Below are 18,112 nucleotides of genomic sequence, written 5' to 3' on the forward strand. Positions count from 1 at the left end.
ACTAAGGATAATTGGTGAAACAAGCAAGGGTGCTGTTTTCTTGGTGAACCAGGTACCAACACAAGGGTGATGGAGATCAATATAGAGAATAATCAACTCCTACAAAGTCAGATATCCAGAGACCCAGAGGCCCCCAACACCTCATCACTGAAGCAGACCAAAAATGTTCCCAACATGGCTTAGGGAAATTTTGCAGAAGAGTGTACAGAAAGAATGTCAGTCACCCTTTGGGTCATGATATGCAGAGACATTTCTCCTACCCATAACTGTGGGCTAACTCCACAATGCATGACTCATATACCTCAGCATGGAGGGGCCAGGGGTGCCCTGGCCAGTGGGGAGTCAAACAAGGACCCGAGAGGAAATTAACCTGGATGAGAGACAAGAGACACAAAGAAGGAGACCAAGTCTATGTTCTGATCAAGGTCTTCAGATTATATTTTTTACACAATGGTTATATAGGGGAAGAAAGTGTAGAGTTAAGCTGGCTGACGTGATTTAGGGCTGAGGGCTTGTTAGGGAACCTAGAGGAGATGTAACCGGGTGTTTATCTAATCTTAGGGAGCCTAGATGAGATGTAACCGAGTGTTTGTCTAACTTTGCCTCAATGGCTTAACAGCCTGACCTCAACGGCTTAACAGCCTGATTGTAAACTGGCCTTTTGCAAAAGATAAGATTCTGCAAACAGTCTGCTGACCAACATTCCTAACTGCAAGCTGGATGTACCAGCTTTCTAATAAATGAGTCAACTTAAGAACAGGCCCAGGCAAAATGGAGAGGCTTTTGCTCTATGGCTCCCGACACAGGGGAGGGAGTAAGGCATGGATGAGCCTAACAGTGGTGCCAATTTGACTGCATTCACCGAGTACAAAACTAATTAACAAAAGATAAAAAATAAAAACATATGCTCCCAGAGTGGCTTAGGAGATTTTTCAGAAGAGGAGGCAGAAAGAGTGTTAGAGCCACAAGTTGGAACATGTTGCACAGAGACATTGTATCTCTCCCATAACTGACTGCTGCCCCCATAATGTATGACTCACAGTCCTCATTGGGTTGACCTGCATCCCCAACAAGGAAGGCCTCTTCAGAAAAGGGGCAGGGAGGAGGGAAAGGATGGTAACAACACGTGTTGTTTACATACTAACTATGTCCATATTGAATAGAAAATTTTTACTAAAGAAAAGAATGAATTGTAAGGTACATTCTAGGAAATCAAAGGAAAAGGAATTAAAGATGAAAACAAACCCTTAAAGAAATCACAAAGAAACATAGAAAATGTGCCCAATGAAATAAATGGACCAATATAAGATATGAGTGAGGAAATAAAAATACAGAAGAGAAAACAATATTAAATACTGGAAATTAAAAAAAAAAACTAAGTCAAATAAAACCTCTATAAGAGATCTCATCAATAGAATAGATCCAGAAGAGGCCAGAATTTCTCAGCTTGAATACCAACTGGAGGAACTGAAATGTGTCAATAAGTTAAAAAAAAAAATCAATGAGAGACAAGGTACAATCAGGACATTCAGAATATTCTAGGGATTAGGAAGATGTCCAATCACGGAATTCTGTGTATAGAAGGAGAGTTTTGGTGAATACTCACAGTAAATATTTTTAACAAAATCTTACAAAAATTTCCTCAAATTATAGAAAGAGATGCCCATATAGATGCATGATGCAGTTAGAACTCCAAACAGATAGGACCAGAAAAAAAAAAAAAAAAAAAAAACCAACTTGTGATATTATTTTCTTTCTGTTCTTTTTTTTTTTATCTTTTATTTTTCGAGGTAGGGTTTCACTCTAGCCCAGGCTGACCTGGAATTCACTATGGATTCTCAGGGTGGCCTCAAATTCATAGTGACCCTCCTACCTCTGCCTCCCAAATACTGGGATTAAAGGAGTGCGCCACCACGCCAGGCCAATATGCAAATTTTGTAGGAAGACAATTTAGCCTACACATCTTGGTTGATAAAATAGCATCTTTACCAAAGTTATATCAAACACTAGTATTAGCACTAGCTGTGGGTAATCCCCTCTCTGACTTGCATTTACTATAGCCTCTAAATATTGAGGACTTAATATGCAATAGCTATCAAGTTTTGAATAAATTTTCATAGAGCTTATGGTCATATTTACAACCTTTCCTACTTCACTGTAATGGCTTTGGAGATTCACATACTCACTTGCAGAACACTTCAAACTGTTTTAATTGAATGGTTGAAATGTAAACACTAAATGTTATTGTCATTCAAGTTATATTGAGATAATATAGATTTTATTAACCTTTCTGATTGTGAAAAAATATCAGAAAACTCATATTCTTTGCCACCCACTAATGAACCACAATAACCTCAGTTACCTGGAAAAAAATTATTGTTATCTTCAAATCAAACTCATGAACCCATCCTAAGTGGACAACTCTCATAGCAAGACATCGTGTAAGGACATTTTATGAGTGGCTCACCTAGGAAGTGAAAGGCATGTTGCTATGTATAGAAAAATCAGTGACCCCCCCCCCACCAAACATCATTGATATAGGCCTTCTAATTAACTCCTGGCTGAACCAAATCAACCTTTAAAAAACTGAGGCAATAAATTCACCTAGGGTCAGTTTGTACCTTCCCAATCAATAAAAGGGAACAGATGATAACTTTTTTGGAGAGGCAATATTACCCCTTTTCAACTTTGGCAGTTTTCATCCAAATATTCATTCCCAACCTAGCCTATCCTAACATTATGAAAGAATTAGCATGGGGATTGAGGGTTTAGTCTCAAACATCAACGGTCTAGTTTCCAATGGGGCTCATAGCTACAATGTGTTATCATACTATTACGAGAAAACAGTCTAAGATAGAAGTGGTTTGAAAATACAAAAGCTGGGGGCTGGAGAGATGGCTTAGCAGTTAAGGTGCTTGCCTGCAAAGCCAAAGGACGTCGGTTCGATTCTCCAGGACGCACGCAAGCCAGATGCACAAGGTGGCACATGCATCTGGAGTTCGTTTGCAGTGGCTGGAAGCCCTGGGGCAACTATTCTCTCTCTCTCTCTCTCTCTGCCTCTCCATCTCTCAAATAAATAAACAAAATAAAATATTTAAAAATACAAAAACTACATCCCTGATGGGATCATTGTAGTAATTCAATTATGAGTGACTCTTGAAATCGAATCAGAAGTTTGTCTGTGACAATGTGTGCATGTTCCCTGTTAACTGTCATTAGTGTCATTATGTTAACTCCTGCTGACTCTCCATGTTGCGTAACAAATACCAACAGTGTCTGCGGAGACCGAAAACCAAGCAGGTTCTCCATCTGGAAGAAGTAGTCTAGAAAAAAGTAAGAATTGGTAACTGCGTTGGGATATTATGTCCCAAACACTACTATATCTACTTTATTTTGTCTCTGCCAAAAATATGTTGCCATTCCAAGCCTTTTTTCTGTTTTTATCATTTCACACTATCTTTATATAACTGCAATGATTAACCCCACTAAATTCTGACTTCTATCAGGAAATCCAAGACTGGATAATATCTCTTAGTTGCATGTCTTAGTTCTAGAGAAATCTGTCTTCTCACGGTGTGGAGTCTCGTTCTCTCAGGTTGGCAGTCAGTAGCACTGGTCTCTCCTGCAGTCAGCTTCTTTTGGCAAAGTTTCCCTGGTCACGTCTCTGTGAACCAGTCTGTGTCCAAGTCTCTACTGGTCAGGACGCCAGTAATATATTAGGGGAAATCTTCATTAAGCTTGAGTTTCTATGTTTAAGAACCTGATATCACAACATACGTAGGGTCTGTTATCCTTTTATTTTTTCCCTTGAGGGATTGCTGGTTAGGGCTGAAGCATATAAATTGTGGGGGACAACAAGGTGAACCCCAAGCCCACCACTCTCTACCCTTGTCTGCACTCATGTTCTTTTCCCAGGCACCTCACCTCCAGATGTGTAAACACTGACGCCACCCCCTTAGCAACAATGTGCCCCATCCCACCTGATCATTCACACTTTGCAACAGCTGAGATTTCATATGGGATTCATCAGGACATACTCACTCCTCAAGGGCAAAGCTATAAAACCAGACACACCATCTGCTCCCAAGAGGAAGATGGTGGGGCAGATTAGGACAGATATTCCCATGTCAGGAGACACAACTGGGAAAGAATAAGGGGGTCTTGGATCATAAGCAATCAAACTGAAGATCTCTAAGTTCCCCTATGTTTTCTGCACTGAAAATAACTGTGCTAGTATTAATGCTGTGTGTTCCAGACCCACTGAGTGACAGAAGCCCTGGGTTGTTGAAGAGAATTTATAGCACTTGGTGTATTTCCTCAGTCATCATTGCAGACACATCGTTACCTCCATGCATTAGATATTGTCATAGTGTTGAGCCCAAGAGCATAGCAATAATTAATCTTTCACCATAGAAGAATTATTGAGTTCTCTACCTTCTCCCTTTTCAAATTGAGGTTTTTTTTTAAATTTTTTGTTTATTTTTATTTATTTATTTGAGAGTGACAGAGAGAGAAAGAGAGAGGCAAATAGACAGAGAGAGAGAGAGAGAATGGGCGCTCCAGGGCCTCCAGCCACTGCAAACGAACTCCAGACGCGTGCGCCCCCTTGTGCATCTGGCTAACGTGGGTTCTGGGGAATTGAGCCTCGAACCGGGGTCCTTAGGCTTCACAGGCAAGCGCTTAACCGCTAAGCCATCTCTCCAGCCCGAGTTTTTTTTTTTTATGTACTTATTTGTCCAGGGTGTTTCTCCTTGCTAGCTCACCTGTAGGGTAGACCAACATGACCTTCCCCAATGTCATGCTCTGCTCCTAGTGCAAATCAAGTTTATTGAAGTATTTGAAGCCTGCATCTCAGTCAGAGAGAGATACCTTTCCAAGTGAATATGAGAAACAAATTCCTGGCAGATAAACAATTCATCTTGACACATTCAACATGTTAATTCTTATAATCCTGTTAGTACAATACAGGCTTCCATGAGATTGGATACATTTTTTGAGCTAGAGCATTCTTTTTACCTTTTCTCATAAGCAGTACACCATTAGGAAAATAAATTTTAGGCATCCGGGAAAAATTGGACATGTTGTTGTCCTTAATGATCTGGAAAGAGCTATGCTGGGTGACTGAGTCCCGTTCTTCTGGCTGTAATTTCTTTCCTAGGAATTGACAGATCTTCTCTATGGTTCCTCGGGTGTCCTAAGTAAAGAAGGAATGAGAATTAGTGTTGGAGAGGAGGAGATGAGCCCTGAACAGACCTTTGCCCTGAGATAACCTCTGTCCTGAGCAACTTCTGCCCTGAGCAACTTCTGACCTCTCCTCATCCCCCCACCCCGCCATACCTAACTGATTCCATCCCCCCACCCCGCCACACCTAACTAATTAACACCCTGCCTGGCAACTGCAGTACCGTGAATTTTTGGAATAACCGCAAACTGTCCTAGGCCAAAGGCCAAGAAGATTCTGTAACTTTCCACCACCTGCCTCCTCCAGCCCCCGCCTCACCCAAAACCCTAACCCTAACCCTGACCCTTAAAAAGGCCGCTGTGGCTCAATAAAATTGGACTCTTGACAAGTGTACATTTGCTTGAGTCTCTTCCTCTCTCTTGCCCATCTTATTTCAGGTTAGGGTCCTCCTCGCCCCCATGAATAACGAGGTCCCGCGGGACGGGACAAATTAGGTCAGGAAAGAGAAACACAATATGATAGGTGATGAAAAGGAGGAAAATTTGGAAGCAGGAGGAAGAGAGTGGAAAATAAGAGAAGAGGCAGGACATGGTGAAATGAGAAAGGATTTGGGGGGCAGGGATCACATACCCCATGTGAAGTACAATGGGGATTTGATGATGGAGCTTCATAGTCACAAAAATTTTTCCTGGGGTTGTGTTTTATTTTCAGTGTTTAAATTTTTGGAGACAGAGGCTCATGTAACCCATACTGTGTCCAGACTCACAGTAAAGCAAAGGTTTCCTTCCCTTCAAACTCTGATTTCCCTGCCTCTTCCACCCAAAGGCTAGGCTAAATGAATGTCCTACCATAAGTTACTAAATATTAGGGGATTTAAAAAGAGATGTATGGAAATAGTTCTTATCAGTGGTTAAGATGAATCAAGGTAACATGCAGAAAGAACTTGAAAAAGGTTAACATTTACCACTGATAAAACTATATCCTATGGCTTTTGACATGCAGTTTTAGATCTTCTCATATATGACCTACATAATTGTTGCCTGATATATAATTCTTATTGAGTTTATTATATTTTGTGTGGTTTTTGAGACAGTGGTACAGATCGAAATCAAGCTCACAATTCGTCTGCCTCAAGCATCTGAATACTGGTCATAGAGGCATATGCCCACACACTCAGTTAATGCTGGAATGTTATAATAATAAATTAGAGATTTGGAACACAAGAAAGACCTTTCCTTTTTTGTTCTCACAACTTTTTAAAATTCATTTTTATTTATTTATTTGAGAGTGACAGAGAGAGAAACAGGTAGATGGAGAGAGAGAGAGAATGGGCACGCCAGGGCTTCCAGCCACTGCAAACAAACTCGAGATGCGTGCGCCCCCTTTGTGCATCTGGCTAACCTGCGTCCTGGGGAATTGAGCCCCAAGCTGGGGTCCTTAGGCTTCACAGGCAAGCATTTAACCACTAAGCCATCTCTCCAGCCCAGACCTTTCCTTTTTATTGATTTCTGTGGGACCATAATGATTTTATTGCTTTTCTTTCTTACCTAGTATCCTTATTCTAAGAACTCTGGTTACTATCTATTATGCTATAGATAATTATGGCAAAAATGAAAACAGGATCTACTGAATTATTAGAAAGAAGACTTACAGGTGAATGCTCTAAAATGCATCTGTGAAGACTAGGCTATAAGGATTTTGTGAAAACTAGAAGTTTATTGAGAATAACACAAGATAATACAGGAATGGGCAAATGTGTGGGACAGGAAGTTTTATTTCTTATGTGAAGTGTACAATTCTCTGTTTCTTGTAGAGATAAAGGTCTTTTTTTAAAAAAAAATTTTGTTTAATTTTATTTATTTATTTGAGAGCAATAGAGAGAGTGAGAGAAAGAGGCAGATAGAGAGAGAGAGAGAGAGAATGGGCGCGCCAGGGCCTCCAGCCCCTGAAAACGAACTCCAGATGTGTGCGTCCCCTTCTGGCTAATGTGGGTCCTGGGGAATCGAGTCTCGAATCTGGATCCTTAGACTTCACAGGCACACACTTAAGTGCTAAACCATCTCTCCAGCCCTATAAAGGTCTTTTTAAGAGGCACTCAATACCATACATTCTGTACTCTTACATTCTTTAAAATATCTTTCTGGCCTTAATTTTTTATTGTATCATTTGTTTTTGACACAGAGTCTCATGAGGCCCAAATGATACAATGTATGGAAAAAATGAAAAAAAAAGATCTATTGAATGGATTGAAAGTAGATTTACAGGGAAATTTCATAAGATGCATCTAAGAAGACCAGGTTATAAGGATTTTGAGAAAAATGAAGTTTGTTGAGAATAACGCACAAGATTGTACAGCAATGGGCAAAGGTGTGTGACAGGAAGCTTGTTCCTTGTGTGAAGGGTGCTACTTTCTGGTTTTTGTACAGATCAAGGTCCTTTTCGAATGCACTCATCACCATGCATTCTTCTCTTTTACATTCTTTATAATGCCTTTAACTTTTTACTTCCTCCTTTCATTTGTTTTTGACACAGGGTCTCATGAAGCCCAATGTGGCCTCAAACTGACTGCACAGTGGAGGACGACCTTGAACTTCTGATTCTTGTGTCTCCAACTCCTGTGTCCCGGGACTGCAGGCCTGGGTCATGATGCTGAGCTCCAGCACTCCCTTTTAACTGTGGGGCATCTTGTGCTCATGACAGTAGTTGTACATATTCATGAAGCTCACTGCGGAGTTTCTGTCCACATAAAATGTGATCCGATCAGGGTAGTGACCCATGTGCCTAGCCAGACATTTGCCATTACATTGTATTGTGGATGCTTGAAATATTCACTATGAGCTGTTTTGTAATATCAGAATAATTCTTGTCAACAAGCCTCATCCTACAGTGCTACTAAAAAGTGACGGAGAGATGGCTCAGCAATTAATTGTGTTTCCTACTTAAGCCTGCTAAGCCAGTTCAGTTCCTAATACCCACATAAAGCCAGCTGCACAAAGTGTTGTATGGATCTTGAGTTCTTTGCAGTGGCAAGGAGCCCTGATGAACCTATACTTCCTTCCCTTGTCTTCTCCTTTCTCTAAATAAATAAATGGATAAACAAATAAATATACTTAAAACAATGGATGCTTACCTTACAGCCACCTACACCCCAGTCCCCATCTCTCCGGATTGGAGCTTTACCTGTCACTCTAGTACTTGGCACCTCACACAGGTTATTTTAATGACAATGTCCCTCTGCTGCTGGACAAGTGGAAATGCCACACAGTTGGCAAATTTATGTAATCAATCTGCTTTTACTCAGTTCCTTCTTGTTGCTAGGTTATAAGTAACACTACGTGTCTTCTCAATTTAAAATTTTAAAGCCTGTGCTATAAGTATAAGCCATGGTGCATAGCCCCAGGACATAATAAACTGAAACAAATAAGACATAATCTGGGCAAGATGGTACATGGCTAACATTGGAGCACTTGGATGGTGGAGAAAGGAGGATGAGAAGACCATGCCAGACTCATTATGTAGTGAATTTAAAGCCCACCTATGGCAACATGGTTTCCCATAACAAAAAATGTGCTTGAACTCCTGATCATCTGACTTCCACAGCCCAGGTGTGAATGTGAGAGGGCTTGTCTCAGAAGAAGAGGAGAAAGAACAAGTAGGAATAGAAGGAGAGGGTAGAAGAGGAGGGACTTTAAAAAAAGGAGGAAGAGCAGAAGGATGTAGAAGAAAGATAGAGATATCTCAGTCTTTACGAGGCCAAACTTTGACATCAAGGGTGGAATGGAGATATTGGGGAATGTGCAATGTTGAGTGGAGTAAAGATGGTGGTAAGACAGTGTTTGGCAACCATAAGAGTGATGGTTAGGGGACCTGGAAGATGGCTCAATGGGTAGCAAATCATGCTTGATGTGCAAACATGAAGATTAGATCAAACACCAGCACTCACAAAAAAGCCAGGCATGGTCATGGACATCTGTGAACCCAGGGCTGAGGTGACAAGAGAGAGGAGCTTCACTGGAGCTCACTGATAAGCCAGTCTGCCTGAAAGATGGTGTGAAGGAGTGCCAAGTTCAGTGAGAGATTCTGTCTTAAGGAATTCAGGTAGAAGTGTGGGAGAGAGTACACCCCGTGTCCTCCTCTGGTCCACGTGAGCCTACTACATATACTACATGCGCTTGCCAAATAAATAAATAACTTAAAAGAAAGATGGTACCTTTTTCAGCTCTTCATAACTGAGTACCAGGAAGTTGTCCCTCTCTCTCATGGACATCCAGCCTCGGATGTGCTCAAACCATGATCCATACGGCACTGTTTAGGGAGAGGCAGAGGTTGTTGATGACGATCAATGAAAGCAGAGGTCAGTAATCATGTTTCTCTACTGCCAGCTGTAGTCATTTGAATGAATTTCCCCAATAGACTCAAATGTTTTATGAAAGCTTATAACTTGGAGTTCCTGCTGCCTGGCAGGAAGAGGTGTCACTGTGGGTGAGCCCTGGTGATCAGCCAAAGGTGACACTGTGGGTGGGGCTGGGTTCCAGCCTAAGGTGTACAGAGTGATTGAGCTCTGCCTGGACTCCTGTAGTGCGCTTGCTTGTGGTGCTGGTGGTCATTCTCCCCTCTGCGTGGACACGGCCAGCTTCCTCCACCATTGTGGAACGTCCCTGGACACGAAAGACTGAAATAAATGTCATTCCTCACATAAACTGTGTCTGCTTTTGAGGTTTATCCCAGCAGCGTGGAACTGACTGGAAAACGAACAATGTTTAATAAAATGTAGTTGAAAAATTCAACTAATATATATTTGGAGCATTATACCCAATATTTTGAGATACCTATACATAGAAATAACAAAGTGGTACTTATCACCTCATAGACTTACGTTATGGTGGAGCATCCTCATGGGAGATAACAATGGCAGGAGGACGTGTTGGAAGAATCCAGATAGAGCTTTTCTATCTGGCAAGCTCTTCTATCTGGAGAATTTTTTTTATCACAATTCTATGTGGAGAGATACATTAGCCCTATCCCTTAAAGGTACCTCCACATCCTTATATTGACACCCCAAGAACCAAGCCTCCAGCATATAGACACTTGGAGCTATTCAAGGAATATCATGTCTTCCTTTCAAAGACTCATGTCCGTTTCATACTGCACAATGTGTCTCTTTCCATCCTTTTTAGTCTCAGTGGGTCAACTGTCCCAGAATTTGTGTTGCTTACTTACCCCTCATGTCTTGCCTTCCATTACCCACAAGCACCATCGCGTAGTTTCTAAAAATGTAACATGAAGCAAGTGATGAGAGAGGGCTGAAGAGTTCAGCTGGGCATGACCAAGAGGGCAACATGACTTCCTGGAGGTTAAGACTGGACTTGATGTGGGGGGTAAGTGACCCACAAAGACCACTGTGAACAGAATGTGAAGTGTACCATAGGAGACAGATCATTTCCAGGATCTTAGAAAAGCCAAGAAGCAGCATGAAGTTGTGACACACACATGAGACCCCAGCATCAGAAGGTAGAGGCATTAGGAGATCAGGAGCTTAGGGACGTCTTGTGTGGACAGCACATTTAAGGCTATGGTCGTACAGAACAAGTTAACAGACTGTGCACGCCCCCGCTTCTGTGCTTCATGACACACTCACCGTTTCCTTCAATGGACCATTCTAGATACTCCTGCAGGGACTTCGGATGCTTATGAAGCTTTGAGTCTTTCCAGAAAAAGTAACCAGACACAAGGACATCTCTGGGATTTCTGATGAGATAAATCACCTGAGATGGAAAGATAAAGGAACAAGCAATGCAGTCACTCTTCAAATACTTTGACCTGCTTATTCTTTATAGGGTTTTTATGTGTGTGCTTTGATATGTGTTGGTGAACATAGGTGCTCATGTCTGAGTGAAGCAGCAGTGCAGGCCAGGTGACTGCTCTGGGCTGTTCTCCTTGGTCCACCTTGGTGGAGGCAGGGATTCTCTCAGTCTCGCTGTACTGTTGTTGTGTCGTCTGCCCTTGCTGAGACCTGAGAAACCCTCCTGTGCCTGTAGCTCCCGTGTAACCTGCCATGGCTTCTGGCTTTCGTGTGCAGCAGGAGGATGGGACTAGGGTAGCCAGCGTTGAGCAATGAGTGCTTTATCCACCGAGCCACTGTCCCATCCTTCCTGCCTCAGAGTCCTTAACTGATCCTTAATCAATATATGTAAATGTCAATTAAATATCAATGAATTTAATGCTTTCATTATAGCATGCATTAAGAAAACTTACCTAATAGTCTCTGGAGATTAGTCTCTGAGATAAGAACATAACTGGGGAGGGCCTACACCTATTAAATTCTCTATGAAAAAGTTAAGGGTTATCTCATTTGTCGGGTGCTAAGTTTACTCTCCGTTGGAAAAGCTGCTTCTCTTTTTCAGATAGACGCAGATACTGAGAGAGCCACCCCATCATACCTCAAAAGGGCTCAGGCTGAAACTAAGAACAATTGGCGAAACAAGCAAGGCTGCTGTTTTCTTTGTGAACCGGGTACCAGCACAAAGGTGAAGGAGATCAACACAGAGAAAAATCAACTCCTACCAAATCAGATATCCAGAGACCCAGAGGACCCCTACACCTCAACACTGAAGCAGACCAAAAATGCACCCAATATGGCTCAGGGAAATTTTGCAGAAGAGGGGGCGGAAAGAATGTCAGAGCCACACATTAGGTCATGATATGCAGAGACATTTCCTCCTACCCATAACTGTGGGCTACCTCCACAACGCACGACCCATACACCTCCACAAGGAGGGGCCAGGGGGAGGGGACAGGACATGGATGAGCCTAACAATGGCACCAACTTGACTGTATGCGCTGAGTACAAAACTAATTAATAAAAATATCTAAAATCTTAACTAAAAAAAGAACATAACTGCTGAACAGAAATCCTGTGTTGTTTTTTTTCTTTCTTGTATACTAGACTTTCAATGTGCAAATCTTCTAGAAGCTTTTAGAAAAATGAGTTGTAGGGCACATGTTTACACCCAGGCTAGTGAAGGCCAGAGGGCACATGTACCGCACACTCTGTCTCCACCACACTCCCCACTGCAGGCTCAGAGAGGCATCATGCCACATGCTTTGGCTCTGGCTGAAAGATTGCTTGCGTACAGGAATTTTGAACTAGTTTAGTGCGCTGTGCCAACAAGGGCAGCCACACTAATTTTGGCATTAATGTGTTGACGTGCAGGAAGGAGGCGCCTAAGGAGGGGTGATGCTGTTCAGGTTGGAAAATAATTGGCCCAAACTCCATGCAGATGAGAAATGTAGACTTGCTTCAATATAAATAAATGAAGAAATGCAATACATCATATAAATGGAGTCAATGACAGAATCACATGAACCTCTCAATAGCTGAAAAAATTGCATTTGACAAAAAACCTACAACTTTTATAATAAAAGACTTGAAGAGTAAGAATAGTGGAGAATTACTTCAATATAGTAAACATTACACGTGACAGATCTATGGCTAACATTATCCTAAATGGAGAAAATTTCAAAACATTCCAACTGAAATTATGGACAAGACAGGAGTTTCACTTTCACCACTCCAATTTATACAGTATGAAGACTTAGGCACACTAATAATACAAGAGCACAGAAAAAGGAAAAAAATATGAATGGAAGAAATAAAACTATCATTGTTTGTACATGATACAATTAATAAATTAGAGATTCTAGAGTCATAATCAAAATTGTAAATTTGTTCAGCATCTTTTCTTGTAACCTCATCAGGGTGATAGGCCTATAGATTTCTTTTCTTGTTGTATCACTGTCTGATTTTGGTATTATGCTGATGCTAGCTTCATAAAGGGATTTGGGGAGGATTACCTCTACTCCAATTATGTGAAACACTTTGATTAATATTGGTTTCAGTTCTTCAATGAGAGGTTGATGGATATCAGTTGAGAAGGCATCCAGTCCTGGACTTTTCTTTTGGGGCAGGTTTTTGATTACATTTTCAATATCTAGCTATATATATATAAAGCAACTGTAGCCAAATAATACCTAATGGGGAAAGACTGGAGGAGCTCTCATTGGCCTTGGCAATAGGACGGGGTTCCCACTCTCACCACTTCTCTCCAACACAGTCCTAGAAGTCCTACCCCAAGAAATAAGACAGGAGAAAGAAATCAAAGGGATAAAAATTGGAAAAAAGAAGACAAATTAGCCATATTTTCAGATGTCAAGATCCTCTACATAACTGACCTACAAACTATAGACATTGACAAGGACTTTCTGAATTAGACTTCAGTAACACAAGAAATAAGGCCAACAATCAGCAAACTGAATATCATGAAGTTAAATTTCTGCTCACCAAGGAAATTGGTAGCCAAATAAAGACACATCTTTCAAAGTGTAAGAAAGTCTTTGTCATATATGCATGTGACAGAGGATTCATATCAAGATTGTAGAAGGAGGTGAAAAAAAAAATGAACATCAAGAAAACAACACAAAATAGGGGCTAACTGAAAAGAGAGTTTCTCAAACTAAGAAATACAAATTCCCAATAAATATTTCAAAACTATTCAACTTCCATAGCCAACAAGGAAAAGAAAATTAAAACTTTATTGAGGAGTCTGCAGTTATTGCATAGTGGTTAAGGCATTTGCCTGCAAAGCCTAAGGATGCAGGTGTGGCTCCCCAGATCCAAAGTAAACCAGACACACCAAGTGAAGTCTATGCAAGGTCACTCACGTACACAAGTTGGCACATGTATCTGGAGTTCAACTGCAGTGGCTAGAGATTTATTACATAATATCATATTCATAGATACATAGGAATATACAATACAAATATATGGCAAAAAATGTTATTCAGCCAAAGAACTCACCTGCCTAAGTTTAAATTTCATGTGCTTATTTATGTAAAATGAAAAAGCAAGCAAAAGTAGTTATACTTATAAATAAGATGAATGTGTATTTGGCAGCTGGCATGGTTAGGAAAGAACATAGAGGAACTTTCTGGGTAGTAGATGTGTTCTAAATCCTGTCTGGATAATAGTGATCTAGTTGTGCATGTGTGTACACAGCCATCAAACTATAGTTCACTGAGGCAAGGCCACATAGCTTACAAACATGAGAATTTATATTTTGTACCAAGTTCACATTATTCTAGTCTCAGTCAGGAGACTCCAATTCCCCTGTCAAGAATTTACCTACCTCAAGAAGACACATTGAGATAACTACGCTTTGGTGAACAGTGGGGCATTTCCAAGAGTGATTCTTCTAAGTGTGTCTTTGTGGTTATTTTGTGTGTGTGTGGTGTGTGTAGTGTGTGTGTGTGTGTGTGATGTGCTATGTAACAGAGGTGTGATATGTGCTGTGTTTGCACATGTACATACCTATGCGGTGTCCCATGGACAAGCCTACAGTAGGGCACTCACACAGTGACTGAAGAAGAAAGTCACATGACTATTGAAAAAAACTGGGTAACTGTTTTGTTAATAACAAGTATGGATGATCTAGTACATGATATATAGTGTATGGAATGCTAGTTCAGCTTCAAATGTGGCCTCTGGAATCTCATTATGATATCATAGTTTCATTTAAATCTGGCTTGGATGATCTGAGGGGTGGTCTGAGGAAGGCCCCATTAACATCATCTAGTTCCTGATCAGCTCAGGCCCCACCCAGACCTACAGATGAAGAGCACTGAGAGAGAAAGAGAGAGAGAGAGAGAGAGAGAGAGAGAGAGAGAGAGAGAGAGAAAGAGAGAGAGAGAGAGAGGGAGAGAGAGAGAGGGCACAGTTCAGCAAAGTTTTCAGGATATAGATAGGAACACTGAGTTTTCAAGTAGCAGTTATGAAATATTGCCTGACTACTAGGCACTGACCTTGGCCTTGGAATTAAAAAGAGACTTGGGGAAGAGATGGAAGGGTAGATGGGAGCTCATGAGATGTGGACCCTCTGTGTTTTTTAGTAAGGTGCTCTCTAGCCAGGGTGAGCAGTTCCAGCTGAACACAGATTGGATCCACTGGGATCCCCTTTGGTGTGTATCAAACAGACAATTTCAACCAACCAGTTAGTTCCTGGAAAGAAGAAACAGTGGTCACTCATTTCACCATGGTTTTTATGGTAAACTATATATGCAGTGAGGTTCATGATTGTTACTGTGTTCAGGCACTCTTTTGCAGTTCAAGTATACTCTGATGATGACACAATATGCAGATGTTCAACCTTTCTGGAAACATGAATATTTGTAATTATGAAATAACACATTTTTACTCACTTGCATCCTAGTCCTGGGCCACAGTGATTATACATTCTATTTCTATGAAATTAACTATGTAAAATATTTCATAAGTCAGGAATAATATATGTTGTAGTATGTGACATAGTATGATTTCTTTTAAGATAAATATATTCTTTAAGGTACATTTACCAGGTTTGGTGTAGATGCATTATCTATGCCTACTTCTGACATTCTCATATTACCACTGACCTTGACATTTAATCACTTTCTGTATCATTGATTTTAAAACCTGCCCACTTACCAGTGCTTCCACCTCCCTACTCTATACTCAAAGCCACACTAGTGCCTAGAGAGACGGCTTACCAGCTAAAGCACCTGCCATAAGTGAAGACTAAGGACCCCAGTTCAGTTCTCCAGTATCCATGTAAGCCAGATACACAGGAGGAGCATCTATCTTGAGTTTGTTTACAATGGTTGGAGGCCCTGTCATGCACATTCTGTCTAACTGCTTCTCTCTTTAAATAAATAAATAAAAACTGAAAAGAACCCTATATTGTATTTCTGGTTATTTTCTTTCCTTCCTTCCTTCCTTCCTTCCTTCCTTCCTTCCTTCCTTCCTTCCTTCCTTCCTTCCTTCCTTCTTTCTTTCTTTTTTTGAGGTAGGGTCTTGCTATAACCCAGGCTGACCTGGATTTCACTATGTAGTCTTAGGGTGGCCTCAAACTCTTGGCTATCCTCCTACTTCTGCCTCCCCAGTGTTGGGATTAAAGGCGTGTGCCACCAGTTATGGCTTCTGGTCATTTTTTTGAATATTCCAGGCTTTTTCCTACTTCTATCTATAACCATTCCTCTGCATGGAAATATCCACCTCCAAGTGTTCTAACAGTCTTTCCTGTCATTTCATTTTTGATGTTATTTCTTCTATTATATTCCCACCTGTCACCCCCTAACTTCCCTCCTCCCGTTGAAACATGTCAATGCCTGAATCTGCCTTGGTGTTCACTGATTTTGAGTTCCCTATTTCCTTTCTTTCTTCTCTCTTTGGAGCACACGTCAGGACACAGTCTTTTATGAGGCACTGCTCTCTCCCCAAAGCGTTGGGCACTGTCAGGTATAGAGATCATTCTGTCCATCTGAACAGTGAGTGAAGACAAAGGTCATGGCATTTCTCATAGAAGACTGAGGATCTGGACTCCTTACCTGATTTAAGGTAAGTCAGTATGACTGTGTCTTCATCTTTTATCACAAACTTTTCAAGACATTCTCTGAGGGTTTCAGTTTGGAAAATCATAGCAGGAAATGGTGTCCCTTCAAACCACAGGTAGTCTGTCATGGCAAAGATCTCACTGTGTGGTGTTAGAGTTCTCACGGTAGCCACCAGTGGAGGGTGTACTAAATACTGGGAGCTAACAGTTAAAGACCAAATAATCATTAACCTGCTGTTGTTACTGATGAAGTTAAGACTGTTAATGAGAAATAGATACTGGAACTTGCATTCAAAGCTTTTATTTATTTATTTGAGCAAGAGAAACAGGCAGAGAGAAAGAGAGAGAATGAGAGAGAGAGAGAGAGCGAGAGCGAGCGAGCATCAGAGCTTTATTCACTGCAAACGACCTCCAGATGCATGCACCTCCTTGGGTATCTGGCTTACATGGGTACTGAGGAATCAAACCGTTGCAACAGGCTTCGCAGGCAAGTGCTTTAACTACTAAGTCACCTTTTCAGCTCAAGAATTTATTTACTTTTTTGTTTTCAAATATTTTATTTCTTTATTTATTCATTTGCAAGGAGGGGGGGAGGTAATGCGCGTGCCAGGGTGCCTACCCCTGTAAACAAACTCCATATGCATGTTACACTTTGTGCATTTGGCTTTATGTGGGTACTTGGGTAAAAAATTTGGTCATTCAGATTTGTAGACAAGTGCTTTAGCCACTGAGCAATCTCTCTAGCCCATTTTATTAAAGTATTTTATTTGTTTATTTATCATTTGCAAGCAGTGAAACAGACAGGAGAGAGGCAGAGAGAGAATGGTTCAAATCTTTTTATATTGAGCAATTGTGAACAAATTCAGAGACCATATGGAGCGAGGGGTATAAACTGAGTTCATGGGAAGGAGCAAGAAAGTCATGGATAATAACATGGAATGTACAATAATTTTCAACATTTCAATGGATGTTGACTTTCAGAATGGTTTTAAATGTATAGAAAAGTTTCAAAGAATTAAAATAGGGTTCAAAATAATATTTAGGTATAATAAATAATAAGATATTATTTATTAAAAATTATTTCCCTTTTCTGTGATGTCTTTTTTCCTCTAGGCTATCACATAGATTCATAAAGTAGTCTTAGACTTCTGAGCCTATTATAGTTTCACTGTTATCCTTTTTTATAACCTTTACACTCTGAGGATACCAAGATCTCTTTATTTTTAATTTTCATTAATAAGAAACTTTGTTATTGTACATGCATATGTTGGTCCCATCCCTGCCCTCATCAACCGACTTCACTGAGAGTCCTTCTCAGTGTGGTTATTGATTTTTACCAAGGGGCTATGGGTTAATGAGTTTTGAGAGTAGCAGTCAGTCAGTCATTGTATGGAGAGGGTAATGCCTCTGGATACTGTTTCCCCACACTGTGGCCCTTATTCTTTCTTCCACCTCTTATGCAAAGTTTCCTGAGCCTTGGAAGGTGTTTGTAAGCCTACTTGAGTGT

The 18,112-nt window shown here is 40.8% G+C and overlaps 1 pseudogene; it reads right to left on the reverse strand.

Moving 5' to 3' along the window:
* Positions 1-3,126: 3,126 nt before the first annotated feature.
* Positions 3,127-16,733, reverse strand: LOC123454806 (annotated as a pseudogene).
* Between the last annotated feature and the right edge of the window lie 1,379 nt (positions 16,734-18,112).

This window comes from Jaculus jaculus, chromosome 14 (assembly GCF_020740685.1).
Source record: "Jaculus jaculus isolate mJacJac1 chromosome 14, mJacJac1.mat.Y.cur, whole genome shotgun sequence".
Taxonomy (NCBI): domain Eukaryota; kingdom Metazoa; phylum Chordata; class Mammalia; order Rodentia; family Dipodidae; genus Jaculus; species Jaculus jaculus.